Here is a 13,707-nt window from a genome sequence, read left to right on the forward strand (position 1 = left end):
CCCGGGGAAGAGCCGAGACAAAGAGAGAGAGAGAGAGAGAGAGAGAGAGAGAGAGAGAGAGAGAGAGAGAGAGAGAGAGAGAGAGAGCTCAAACCCCGCCCCCCCCTCCTTTCCCTATTTTTCTTGGGGGTGTAATTTTGCGTCGACTCGTTAACCACCTGTTGACGTGTGTGTGTGTGTGTGTGTGTGTGTGTGTGTGTGTGTGTGTGTCGTCCCCGTCCACCCCCCTCCAACCTCTTGCCCCCTCCACGCCACCAGCTGGCGTTGTAGTTACCCCGCTCGCGGCACAGATGGCGCCCCTGGGTCTCTCCCCCACCACAACACCCACACCACCACTGACCGACACAGGTCCCCCACAATACTGACTGTGACACCCTGTTCTCTTCCCCCTTCCCACCAAGACGCCCCTTAAGTACCCAACATATCTCCTTCAGGTGGTTCCTCCCCTTCAGGTAGGTCCTCTCCTTCAGGTAGTTCCTCTCCTTCAGGTGGTTCCTCTCCTTCAGGTAGTTCCTCTCCTTCAGGTGGTTCCTCTCCTTCAGGTGGTTCCTCTCCTTCAGGTGGGTCCTCTCCTTCAGGTAGTTCCTCTCCTTCAGGTAGTTCCTCTCCTTCAGGTAGTTCCTCTCCTTCAGGTGGTTCCTCTCCTTCAGGTGGTTCCTCTCCTTGAGCACGACGGTACGATCCTTGAGCACGACGGTACGACCCTTGAGCACGATGGTACGATCCTTCAGCACGACGCTAGATCCTTGAACACGACCATACGACCCTTAAATACCCCAGGTCCTCCTAAAGCACAATTTTTTACCCCAGGTCCTCCAAAAAGTCCAATTTTTTCCCAGGTCCTCCAAAAGCCCAGTTTTTTCCCAGGTCCTCCAAAAGCCCAATTTTTTCCCAGGTCCTCCAAAAGCCCAATTTTTTACCGCAGGTCCTGTAAAAGCCCATTTTTTCCCAGGTCCTCCAAAAGCCCAGTTTTCCCCAGGTCCTCCAAAAGCCCAATTTTTTTCCAGGTCCTCCAAAAGCCCAATTTTTTTCCCAGGTCCTCCAAAAGCCCAATTTTTTTCCCAGGTCCTCCAAAAGCCCAATTTTTTTCCCAGGTCCTCCAAAAGCCCAATTTTTTCCAGGTCCTCCAAAAGCCCAATTTTTTCCAGGTCCTCCAAAAGCCCAATTTTTTTCCCAGGTCCTCCAAAAGCCCAATTTTTTTCCCAGGTCCTCCAAAAGCCCAATTTTTTTCCCAGGTCCTCCAAAAGCCCAATTTTTTTCCCAGGTCCTCCAAAAGCCCAATTTTTTTCCCAGGTCCTCCAAAAAGCCCAGTTTTTTCCCAGGTCCTCCAAAAAGCCCAGTTTTTTCCCAGGTCCTCCAAAAAGCCCAGTTTTTTCCCAGGTCCTCCAAAAGCCCAATTTTTTTCCCAGGTCCTCCAAAAGCCCAATTTTTTTCCCAGGTCCTCCAAAAAGCCCAGTTTTTTCCCAGGTCCTCCAAAAGCCCAATTTTTTTCCCAGGTCCTCCAAAAGCCCAATTTTTTTCCCAGGTCCTCCAAAAGCCCAATTTTTTTCCCAGGTCCTCCAAAAGCCCAATTTTTTTCCCAGGTCCTCCAAAAGCCCAATTTTTTTCCCAGGTCCTCCAAAAGCCCAATTTTTTTCCCAGGTCCTCCAAAAGCCCAATTTTTTTCCCAGGTCCTCCAAAAAGCCCAGTTTTTTCCCAGGTCCTCCAAAAAGCCCAGTTTTTTCCCAGGTCCTCCAAAAGCCCAATTTTTTTCCCAGGTCCTCCAAAAGCCCAATTTTTTTCCCAGGTCCTCCAAAAAGCCCAGTTTTTTCCCAGGTCCTCCAAAAAGCCCAGTTTTTTCCCAGGTCCTCCAAAAGCCCAATTTTTTTCCCAGGTCCTCCAAAAGCCCAATTTTTTTCCCAGGTCCTCCAAAAGCCCAATTTTTTTCCCAGGTCCTCCAAAAGCCCAATTTTTTTCCCAGGTCCTCCAAAAGCCCAATTTTTTTCCCAGGTCCTCCAAAAGCCCAATTTTTTCCAGGTCCTCCAAAAGCCCAATTTTTTTCCCAGGTCCTCCAAAAGCCCAATTTTTTTCCCAGGTCCTCCAAAAGCCCAATTTTTTTCCCAGGTCCTCCAAAAGCCCAATTTTTTTCCCAGGTCCTCCAAAAGCCCAATTTTTTCCAGGTCCTCCAAAAGCCCAATTTTTTTCCCAGGTCCTCCAAAAGCCCAATTTTTTCCAGGTCCTCCAAAAGCCCAATTTTTTTCCCAGGTCCTCCAAAAGCCCAATTTTTTTCCCAGGTCCTCCAAAAGCCCAATTTTTTTCCCAGGTCCTCCAAAAGCCCAATTTTTTTCCCAGGTCCTCCAAAAGCCCAATTTTTTTCCCAGGTCCTCCAAAAGCCCAATTTTTTTCCCAGGTCCTCCAAAAGCCCAATTTTTTTCCCAGGTCCTCCAAAAGCCCAATTTTTTTCCCAGGTCCTCCAAAAGCCCAATTTTTTCCAGGTCCTCCAAAAGCCCAATTTTTTTCCCAGGTCCTCCAAAAGCCCAATTTTTTCCAGGTCCTCCAAAAGCCCAATTTTTTTCCCAGGTCCTCCAAAAGCCCAATTTTTTTCCCAGGTCCTCCAAAAGCCCAATTTTTTCCAGGTCCTCCAAAAGCCCAATTTTTTCCAGGTCCTCCAAAAGCCCAATTTTTTTCCCAGGTCCTCCAAAAGCCCAATTTTTTTCCCAGGTCCTCCAAAAGCCCAATTTTTTTCCCAGGTCCTCCAAAAGCCCAATTTTTTTCCCAGGTCCTCCAAAAGCCCAATTTTTTTCCCAGGTCCTCCAAAAGCCCAATTTTTTTCCCAGGTCCTCCAAAAGCCCAATTTTTTTCCCAGGTCCTCCAAAAGCCCAATTTTTTTCCCAGGTCCTCCAAAAGCCCAATTTTTTTCCCAGGTCCTCCAAAAGCCCAATTTTTTCCAGGTCCTCCAAAAGCCCAATTTTTTTCCCAGGTCCTCCAAAAGCCCAATTTTTTTCCCAGGTCCTCCAAAAGCCCAATTTTTTTCCCAGGTCCTCCAAAAGCCCAATTTTTTCCAGGTCCTCCAAAAGCCCAATTTTTTTCCCAGGTCCTCCAAAAGCCCAATTTTTTTCCCAGGTCCTCCAAAAGCCCAATTTTTTTCCCAGGTCCTCCAAAAGCCCAATTTTTTTCCCAGGTCCTCCAAAAAGCCCAGTTTTTTCCCAGGTCCTCCAAAAGCCCAATTTTTTTCCCAGGTCCTCCAAAAGCCCAATTTTTTTCCCAGGTCCTCCAAAAGCCCAATTTTTTTCCCAGGTCCTCCAAAAGCCCAATTTTTTTCCCAGGTCCTCCAAAAGCCCAATTTTTTTCCCAGGTCCTCCAAAAGCCCAATTTTTTTCCCAGGTCCTCCAAAAGCCCAATTTTTTTCCCAGGTCCTCCAAAAGCCCAATTTTTTTCCCAGGTCCTCCAAAAGCCCAATTTTTTTCCCAGGTCCTCCAAAAGCCCAATTTTTTTCCCAGGTCCTCCAAAAGCCCAATTTTTTTCCCAGGTCCTCCAAAAGCCCAATTTTTTTCCCAGGTCCTCCAAAAGCCCAATTTTTTTCCCAGGTCCTCCAAAAGCCCAATTTTTTTCCCAGGTCCTCCAAAAGCCCAATTTTTTCCAGGTCCTCCAAAAGCCCAATTTTTTTCCCAGGTCCTCCAAAAGCCCAATTTTTTCCAGGTCCTCCAAAAGCCCAATTTTTTTCCCAGGTCCTCCAAAAGCCCAATTTTTTCCAGGTCCTCCAAAAAGCCCAGTTTTTTCCCAGGTCCTCCAAAAGCCCAATTTTTTTCCCAGGTCCTCCAAAAGCCCAATTTTTTTCCCAGGTCCTCCAAAAGCCCAATTTTTTTCCCAGGTCCTCCAAAAGCCCAATTTTTTCCAGGTCCTCCAAAAGCCCAATTTTTTTCCCAGGTCCTCCAAAAGCCCAATTTTTTCCAGGTCCTCCAAAAGCCCAATTTTTTTCCCAGGTCCTCCAAAAGCCCAATTTTTTTCCCAGGTCCTCCAAAAGCCCAATTTTTTTCCCAGGTCCTCCAAAAGCCCAATTTTTTTCCCAGGTCCTCCAAAAGCCCAATTTTTTTCCCAGGTCCTCCAAAAGCCCAATTTTTTTCCCAGGTCCTCCAAAAGCCCAATTTTTTTCCCAGGTCCTCCAAAAGCCCAATTTTTTCCAGGTCCTCCAAAAGCCCAATTTTTTCCAGGTCCTCCAAAAGCCCAATTTTTTTCCCAGGTCCTCCAAAAGCCCAATTTTTTTCCCAGGTCCTCCAAAAGCCCAATTTTTTTCCCAGGTCCTCCAAAAGCCCAATTTTTTTCCCAGGTCCTCCAAAAGCCCAATTTTTTTCCCAGGTCCTCCAAAAAGCCCAGTTTTTTCCCAGGTCCTCCAAAAGCCCAATTTTTTCCAGGTCCTCCAAAAGCCCAATTTTTTCCAGGTCCTCCAAAAGCCCAATTTTTTTCCCAGGTCCTCCAAAAGCCCAATTTTTTTCCCAGGTCCTCCAAAAGCCCAATTTTTTTCCCAGGTCCTCCAAAAGCCCAATTTTTTTCCCAGGTCCTCCAAAAGCCCAATTTTTTTCCCAGGTCCTCCAAAAGCCCAATTTTTTCCAGGTCCTCCAAAAGCCCAATTTTTTCCAGGTCCTCCAAAAGCCCAATTTTTTTCCCAGGTCCTCCAAAAGCCCAATTTTTTCCAGGTCCTCCAAAAGCCCAATTTTTTTCCCAGGTCCTCCAAAAGCCCAATTTTTTCCAGGTCCTCCAAAAGCCCAATTTTTTTCCCAGGTCCTCCAAAAGCCCAATTTTTTTCCCAGGTCCTCCAAAAGCCCAATTTTTTTCCCAGGTCCTCCAAAAGCCCAATTTTTTTCCCAGGTCCTCCAAAAGCCCAATTTTTTTCCCAGGTCCTCCAAAAGCCCAATTTTTTTCCCAGGTCCTCCAAAAGCCCAATTTTTTTCCCAGGTCCTCCAAAAGCCCAATTTTTTTCCCAGGTCCTCCAAAAGCCCAATTTTTTTCCCAGGTCCTCCAAAAGCCCAATTTTTTTCCCAGGTCCTCCAAAAGCCCAATTTTTTTCCCAGGTCCTCCAAAAGCCCAATTTTTTCCAGGTCCTCCAAAAGCCCAATTTTTTTCCCAGGTCCTCCAAAAGCCCAATTTTTTTCCCAGGTCCTCCAAAAGCCCAATTTTTTTCCCAGGTCCTCCAAAAGCCCAATTTTTTTCCCAGGTCCTCCAAAAGCCCAATTTTTTCCAGGTCCTCCAAAAGCCCAATTTTTTTCCCAGGTCCTCCAAAAAGCCCAGTTTTTTCCCAGGTCCTCCAAAAGCCCAATTTTTTCCAGGTCCTCCAAAAGCCCAATTTTTTTCCCAGGTCCTCCAAAAGCCCAATTTTTTCCAGGTCCTCCAAAAGCCCAATTTTTTCCAGGTCCTCCAAAAGCCCAATTTTTTTCCCAGGTCCTCCAAAAGCCCAATTTTTTCCAGGTCCTCCAAAAGCCCAATTTTTTTCCCAGGTCCTCCAAAAGCCCAATTTTTTTCCCAGGTCCTCCAAAAGCCCAATTTTTTTCCCAGGTCCTCCAAAAGCCCAATTTTTTTCCCAGGTCCTCCAAAAGCCCAATTTTTTTCCCAGGTCCTCCAAAAGCCCAATTTTTTTCCCAGGTCCTCCAAAAGCCCAATTTTTTTCCCAGGTCCTCCAAAAGCCCAATTTTTTTCCCAGGTCCTCCAAAAGCCCAATTTTTTTCCCAGGTCCTCCAAAAGCCCAATTTTTTTCCCAGGTCCTCCAAAAGCCCAATTTTTTTCCCAGGTCCTCCAAAAGCCCAATTTTTTTCCCAGGTCCTCCAAAAGCCCAATTTTTTCCAGGTCCTCCAAAAGCCCAATTTTTTCCAGGTCCTCCAAAAGCCCAATTTTTTCCAGGTCCTCCAAAAGCCCAATTTTTTTCCCAGGTCCTCCAAAAGCCCAATTTTTTTCCCAGGTCCTCCAAAAGCCCAATTTTTTTCCCAGGTCCTCCAAAAGCCCAATTTTTTCCAGGTCCTCCAAAAGCCCAATTTTTTTCCCAGGTCCTCCAAAAGCCCAATTTTTTCCAGGTCCTCCAAAAGCCCAATTTTTTTCCCAGGTCCTCCAAAAAGCCCAGTTTTTTCCCAGGTCCTCCAAAAGCCCAATTTTTTCCAGGTCCTCCAAAAGCCCAATTTTTTCCAGGTCCTCCAAAAGCCCAATTTTTTTCCCAGGTCCTCCAAAAGCCCAATTTTTTCCAGGTCCTCCAAAAGCCCAATTTTTTCCAGGTCCTCCAAAAGCCCAATTTTTTTCCCAGGTCCTCCAAAAGCCCAATTTTTTTCCCAGGTCCTCCAAAAGCCCAATTTTTTTCCCAGGTCCTCCAAAAGCCCAATTTTTTTCCCAGGTCCTCCAAAAGCCCAATTTTTTCCAGGTCCTCCAAAAGCCCAATTTTTTTCCCAGGTCCTCCAAAAGCCCAATTTTTTTCCCAGGTCCTCCAAAAGCCCAATTTTTTTCCCAGGTCCTCCAAAAGCCCAATTTTTTTCCCAGGTCCTCCTAAAGCACAATTTTTTACCCCAGGTCCTCCAAAAAGTCCAATTTTTTCCCAGGTCCTCCAAAAGCCCAGTTTTTTCCCAGGTCCTCCAAAAGCCCAATTTTTTCCCAGGTCCTCCAAAAGCCCAATTTTTTACCGCAGGTCCTGTAAAAGCCCATTTTTTTCCCAGGTCCTCCAAAAGCCCAGTTTTCCCCAGGTCCTCCAAAAGCCCAATTTTTTTCCAGGTCCTCCAAATGCCCAATTTTTTACCGCAGGTCCTCCAAAAGCCCAATTTTCCACCTCAGGTCCTCCAAAAGCCTAAACCAGGCCTCACCTGCCTCGCCAAGTGGGAAGCTTCGAACGCGGAATAGCAAACGTATACAACTGAACGCGATTTAGACTGGAGATGAACGCGTCCAATGACGTCTTACGGGGAGACTCAGTGGCCTCCAACACCCCCCCCCCCCACCCACCCCACCCACTTACGTAGTATACGCGTACGCCACGCGTCCCATCCCTGGACACCGCGCGTGTGCCCCGTTTAACGAGGGTTTGACCTTTGACCCTTCCATGTTCACTTCACAGTGTGTGTGTGTGTGTGTGTGTGTGTGTGTGTGTGGCTTCTGAACACAGCGTGTCTTACTGTTGAACATAACGCGTCTCAACGTTGAACACAACGCGTCTCAATGTTGAACATAACGCGTCTCAATGTTGAACACAACTCGTCTTAACGTTGAACAAGGATCGTACTGTCGTGCTAAAGGGATCGTACCGTCGTGTTCAAGGATTGTACCGTCATGTTCAAAGCTCGTACCGTCGTGTTCAAGGATCGTACCGTCGTATTCAAAGATCGGACCGTCGTGTTCAAAGATCGTACTATCGTGCTCAAGGATCGTACCGTCATGTTCAAAGGGTCGTACCGTCGTGTTCAAAGATCGTACCGTCGTGTTCAAAGATCGTACCGTCGTGTTGAAGTACATTCGTTCAAATATCTAAAAAAATAAAGTCCATATAAACGTTTGCTCACATCTCTCCTGTACAGCAAACGTATCCAAACGTTTGTTTACATCTTTCTTGTACATCAAACGTTTGTTCTCATCTTTCCTATACATCAAACGTATCCAAACGTTTATTCACATTTGTACACCAAATGTGTCCAAACGTTTGTTCACATTGTACACCAAACGTATCCAAAACGTTTGTTTATATCTTTCCTGTACACCATATGTATCCAAACGCCACAGCGTTACGCCCTTAGAACACGACCTTACGGCCCTTGAGCACGATCATACGACCCTAGAACACGACCATACGACCCTTGAGCACGACCATACGCCCCTTGAGCACGACCATACGACCCTTGTGCACGACCATACGCCCCTTGAGCACGACCATACGACCCTAGAGCACGACCATACGACCCTTGAGCACGACCATACGACACTAGAGCACGACCATACGACCCTTGATCATTTATCTCCTGTAGAGGCAGCTGGAGGAAGAGGCATCAGATGGTGATGTGAGAGAGAGAGAGAGAGAGAGAGAGAGAGAGAGAGAGAGAGAGAGAGAGAGAGAGAGAGAGAGAGAGAGAGAGAGAGAGAGAGACGAGAGGACATCATTCGACAGCTGGTCTGTGATCAAGGGCGTGGGGGCGCACGCCATCTGGCTCCCGTGGCCTTAAAGGCGCAGCCCACGGGTGGAGAGGAAGTGTGGAGGGGTGTGGGTGTGGGAGGGATGTGGGAGGGGTGTGGGGTGTGGGGGTTAGTTATGATACGAGCCACCCACACCCCACACACCCCACAACCCCACCTCCCCCACCTACCTTCCTCCCCCTCCAACCCCATCCCATCCCCCTCTCCCCCACGTCTACCCCTGAGCATACGAGAAGAGATAGATAGATAGATAGATAGATAGATAGATAGATAGATAGAGAGAGAGAGAGAGAGAGAGAGAGAGAGAGAGAGAGAGAGAGAGAGAGAGAGAGAGAGAGAGAGAGTCATGGTGTCTCATGCACTGATAACCAGGTCATGATAGGCCATGCCTAAAAGACAGACCCCTTCCCCCTGGGAGGTGAAGGGTCTGTCACGAACCATGGCATGACCCATCACTGTAAACAAAGGGGCCCACTCCTCTAACCCCCCCCCCCTCCACCCGACCCCGCTCTGGGTGTAAACAGACGAGGTTTTCCCTTCCCTTCCCATCGCCTTGGGGAACCCCTTCCCAGGTTTTCCTTCCCATCGCCATGGATACCCCTTCCCAGGTTTACTCTTCCTTCCCATCGCCATGGATACCCCTTCCCAGGTTTTCTCTTCCTTCCCATCGCCTTGGGGAACCCCTTCCCAGGTTTACTCTCCCTTCCCATCGCCCAAGGAACCCCTTCTCAGGTTTTTCTCCCCTTCCCAGGTTTTCTTTTCCTTCCCATCGCGTAGAGAACCCTCACCCACATTTACCCAACCCCTCCATCATAAATCCCAGGCCCCCTTCCCTCCTTCACTTCCCATCCTTTCCCATCCCCACTTGGGTCCTTCTTGGGCCACACACACACCACACACGCAGCACCCATCCCCCACACACAACACACGAGCCCCCCCCCACACAACACACGAGATCCCCCCACACACACACGAGACCCCCCCCACACACACACACACGAGACCCCCCCCACACACACACGAGATCCCCCCACACACACACGAGACCCCCCCCCCACACACACACACGAGACCCCCCCACACACACACGAGACCCCCCCCACACACACACGAGACCCCCCCCACACACACACACACACACACGAAGACCCCCCCCCACACACACACACGAGATCCCCCACCCACACACACGACACACACACGAGCCCCCCCCACACACACACGAGCCCCCCCCCACACACACGAGCCCCCCCCCACCACACACACCACAGATGACAATCTTAAGTGTGGGTCGTTTGTCTGTGTCTGCGCCACTCCCTCACCTAACGGTACAACAGAAGTAACAGTAAACGGGACAGACTGTTGGTTGGTAACAGAATCATTACAACGGGTTATTTACATTACGTCATCACAACAACGGGTCATGTACATTACGTCATCACAACAACGGGTCATGTACATTACGTCATCACAACAACGGGTCATTTACATTACGTCATCACAACAACGGGTCATTTACATTACGTCATCACAACAACGAAACTGTTTTGCTACTTCTGTTAACGGGACAACGGGACAACAGGGCTGTTACAAGAGTCTGTCCTCGTAACATTTGCCATTTATCACTCGTTATGATAACTGAAAGTCCAGTTATGAAATAGAGGAACAGTTATTTATCAACGTTTATCACTAATTATGATAACTAAAAGTCAGGTAGTTAATGAGGTCCAGTTAAGAGATAAAGAAACAGTTATTTATCAACATTTATCACTAGTTATGATAACCATAGATAAGTCAGATATATCGGCCTTAACTAATCACGTAATTACTCGCCTGAATTAATTATATTTAACTTGGTTATTACACATGGCACTGTCATGGCCCGAAAAGGGTAGCAAACGGGCGGTAGAGTCGAAAGTAACATAGAACGGTAAAGAAATATAGATCTTATCTACCGAAAGATTCAACTTGAAATGTAAGCACCGAAAGACGAAAATCTCGAGGTATAAGATGATAGAATCACCTTTGTAGTCGTGGGTTCGTCTTTTTCCCATAGGCCTAACTACCCACACACACACACACACACACGCACATACACACACACACACACACACACACACACACACACACACACACACACACACACACACACAGTGACTCAGTCGCTCACACACTCATAATGACTCACAGTCGCTCACGTACCCACACGAGCTCACAGTCGCTCACACAATCAGTCTCTCTCTCTCTCTCTCTCTCTCTCTCTCTCTCTCTCTCTCTCTCTCTCTCTCTCTCTCTCTCTCTCTCTAGAACCACCCCCTACCTTCCCACCTCCCCCCCCTTCAAAACAGGTCCCTCTCGAAGGAAGGAAAATGGGAAGAGGGTCTAAGGTAATGCCCTTAGGGACGCCATGGCCCTGCTGAAGGAAAGAAAATGGGAAGAGGGTCTAAGGTAATGCCCTTAGGGACGCCATGGCCCTTGCCGAAGGAAAGAAAATGGGAAGAGGGTCTAAGGTAATGCCCTTAGGGACGCCATGGCCCCTGCCGAAGGAAAGAAAATGGGAAGAGGGGTCCAGGGTAATGCTTTGAGGGACGCCATGGATGGGGAGTGGGGGAGAGGGTCTGTGTGGGTGAGGGGGTCTGTCTTCGACTACAAACAAGCGAAGTAAGCCATACCTGCGCGTAGCGCTTCCTGGGGGTGGGAAGGAGGGAGGAGACACCGCTAGGCGCGCTTTCACTCAGCCAAACCCCCACCCCCCATCCCCTCCCCCCCATCCCCTCCCCCCATCCTCTCTCTCCCCCCCCTTCTTCCTCCTTCCCCCTCAGCCCCATCCCACACACCCCCACACCTCCACACAGTGGCTGTGACTCGCATCGCTAACCGTAGCTGTGGCGACATGTCGTCGTGGTACACCCCCAGACTCTGGGGTGATGTTGGTTAGCAAAGTTGACGTGTATATGATCGTGGTGGGGACGTGGTAGTGTTGGTGGAAGTCGACATCCGCTGCTAGGGGAGGGGTGGGTTGGTGGTGATGGTGAGTGAGAGTGAGGTGTGTGTGTCACCATCAATCGTGTGCCATGAAACTGGTCACTATCATCACTATCTATTGTGGGGAACTGGTCACTATCATCACTATCTATTGTGAGGAACTGGTCACTATCATCACTATCTATTGTGAGGAACTGGTCACTATCATCACTATCTATTGTGAGGAACTGGTCACTATCATCACTATCTATTATGGGGAACTGGTCACTATCATCACTATCTATTGTGGGGATGGTGACCCAGTTCACTATATCCCTTTTCAAAATCCTCTAAACCTCCCTTTTTGACATTGAATTACATTTAGGGTATTCCTGTGGGTTATATATATATATATATATATATATATATATATATATATATATATATATATATATATATATATATATATTATCCTCAGTAAAATACATTGGGATATTCCCGTGGGTTATATATATATATATATATATATATATATATATATATATATATTTATTCCCTGGGGATAGGGGAGAAAGAATACTTCCCACGTATTCCCTGCGTGTCGTAGAAGGCGACTAAAAGGGAAGGGAGCGGGGGGCTGGAAATCCTCCCCTCTCGTTTTTTTTTTTGTTTTTTTTTAATTTTCCAAAAGAAGGAACAGAGAAGAGGGCCAGGTGAGGATATTCCCTCAAAGGCCCAGTCCTCTGTTCTTAACGCTACCTCGCTATCGCGGGAAATAGCGAATAGTATGAAAAAAAAAAAAAAAAAAGAATATATATATATATATATATATATATATATATATATATATATATATATATATATATATATACTTGATTACAGGCATCGTAACGAGCGTAGACGATGGTTTAGAACAAGGAGGTGAGGTCGTTAAGAACACTGTGGGAATAGCGAGACTGAACTATATAACACAGAGAACAGAATAACACAGGATTAGGGTCGTGTTCAGGGGGTCGTGAGAAGAGAATACATGTCTTTGGGGTCGTGTTCAGGGGGTCGTGCGTCGGCTTTGGTGTATATGTAAAACAGAATCATGAAAGAATTATATTTTTACACCCATTGTAGTCGTTCTCAAGCCCTTGAACACGGCGATACGACCCTTAAACATTGCCGGTACGATCCCTTGGGTCGTTACGACTCTTGAACACGACGGTACGACCCTTGAACACGACGGCGCTATTTCAATCTTTGCCACAAGGGCGACAAGTGTATAAAGCACACCACCTCCCCATGCTGCGGGAGGTGGCGCAACAGTGGGTGCAATGGGCCAAAAAGACATCATTCCCAGAGATTGTCTTAACGAAGGAATTACGAGTTGCATAATAAGGAAAATGTTCACAGGGACTGGGGTAGGGAGGTGTGAATCATTCAGCAGGACAGAGTACCTGCTCTGTATATAGTGTGAAATATTCAACAGTACAGAGTACCTGCTCTGTTTACATTGTGAGATGTTCAACAGTACTGAGTACCTGCTCTGTATATAGTGTGAATCATTCAACAGGACAGGGTACCTGGTCTGTTTACATTGTGAAATATTCAACAGTACAGAGTACCTGATCTGTATATAGTGTGATATATTCAACAGTACAGGGTACCTGATATGTTTACATTGTGAAATGTTCAACAGTACAGGGTACCTGATCTGTATATAGTGTGAAATATTCAACAGTACAGGGTACCTGGTCTGTTTACATTGTGAAATGTTCAACTGTACAGAGTACCTGATCCTCAGATCTTAAGAACTGAGGAAGACTTGTTTTTATGTATTTCTATAACACTAAATAACACTAAAGTTGTTAGTGGAGCCATGTTAAGAAGGCAGTTGACGCCCGGATGCCTGATTCGTGTGAACTACAAGTCCTGGCAATTAGGAGTTTTGGGAAGGTCAGTTAAACGAACGATGTTGCGATAGAAGACAGGAAATTGTTGTGAAGTATTACCGCGGTTGGCTTATGGAACGTCCTTGTCTCCGGGGAAACCGCAAGATAGATAGATAGATTTTTTATTTATGTCTTTGTCTTTGTGAGAGCTGTGAGGTGGTGGACCAGAGGAGTCGGGAGCGATTGAGCCGCAGGCCGACCTACCCTGATCCTACCTGGAGGGTCGCCTCTGTGGTTGATGTGGCTGGACACCATCTCCACCCATTTCCAGCCTCCTCCCTCCCTCTCCCCCCATCCTCCTCTTTTTTCCCCTTTAGCCCAGCCTCTAGGAGTGGCACGGAGCCCCCCCCCCCTTTTTGCCCACCGGGCTCTAGATCTGTCTGTGGTCGCGAGGGCCCCTTTTCCACTGTGGTTCAGACTGTGTGTGTGGTCACGGTGGCCCCTTCCCATCACCATGGCCCTCCAAACTGTGTGGTCATAGGGACCCCTTCCCATCACCATGGCCCTTCAAACTCTGTGGTCACAGGGACCCCTTCCCATCACCATGGCCCTCCACACTGTAATCAAAGGGGCCCCTTCCCATCACCATGCCCCCCCCCCAAACCGAGTGGTCACGGGGGCCCCATTCTCACCACCGTGGCTGACCCCCATCCCCGAGTGGTTATGAGGGCCC

The sequence above is a fragment of the Panulirus ornatus genome, chromosome 71 (assembly GCF_036320965.1).
Source record: "Panulirus ornatus isolate Po-2019 chromosome 71, ASM3632096v1, whole genome shotgun sequence".
NCBI lineage: Eukaryota > Metazoa > Arthropoda > Malacostraca > Decapoda > Palinuridae > Panulirus > Panulirus ornatus.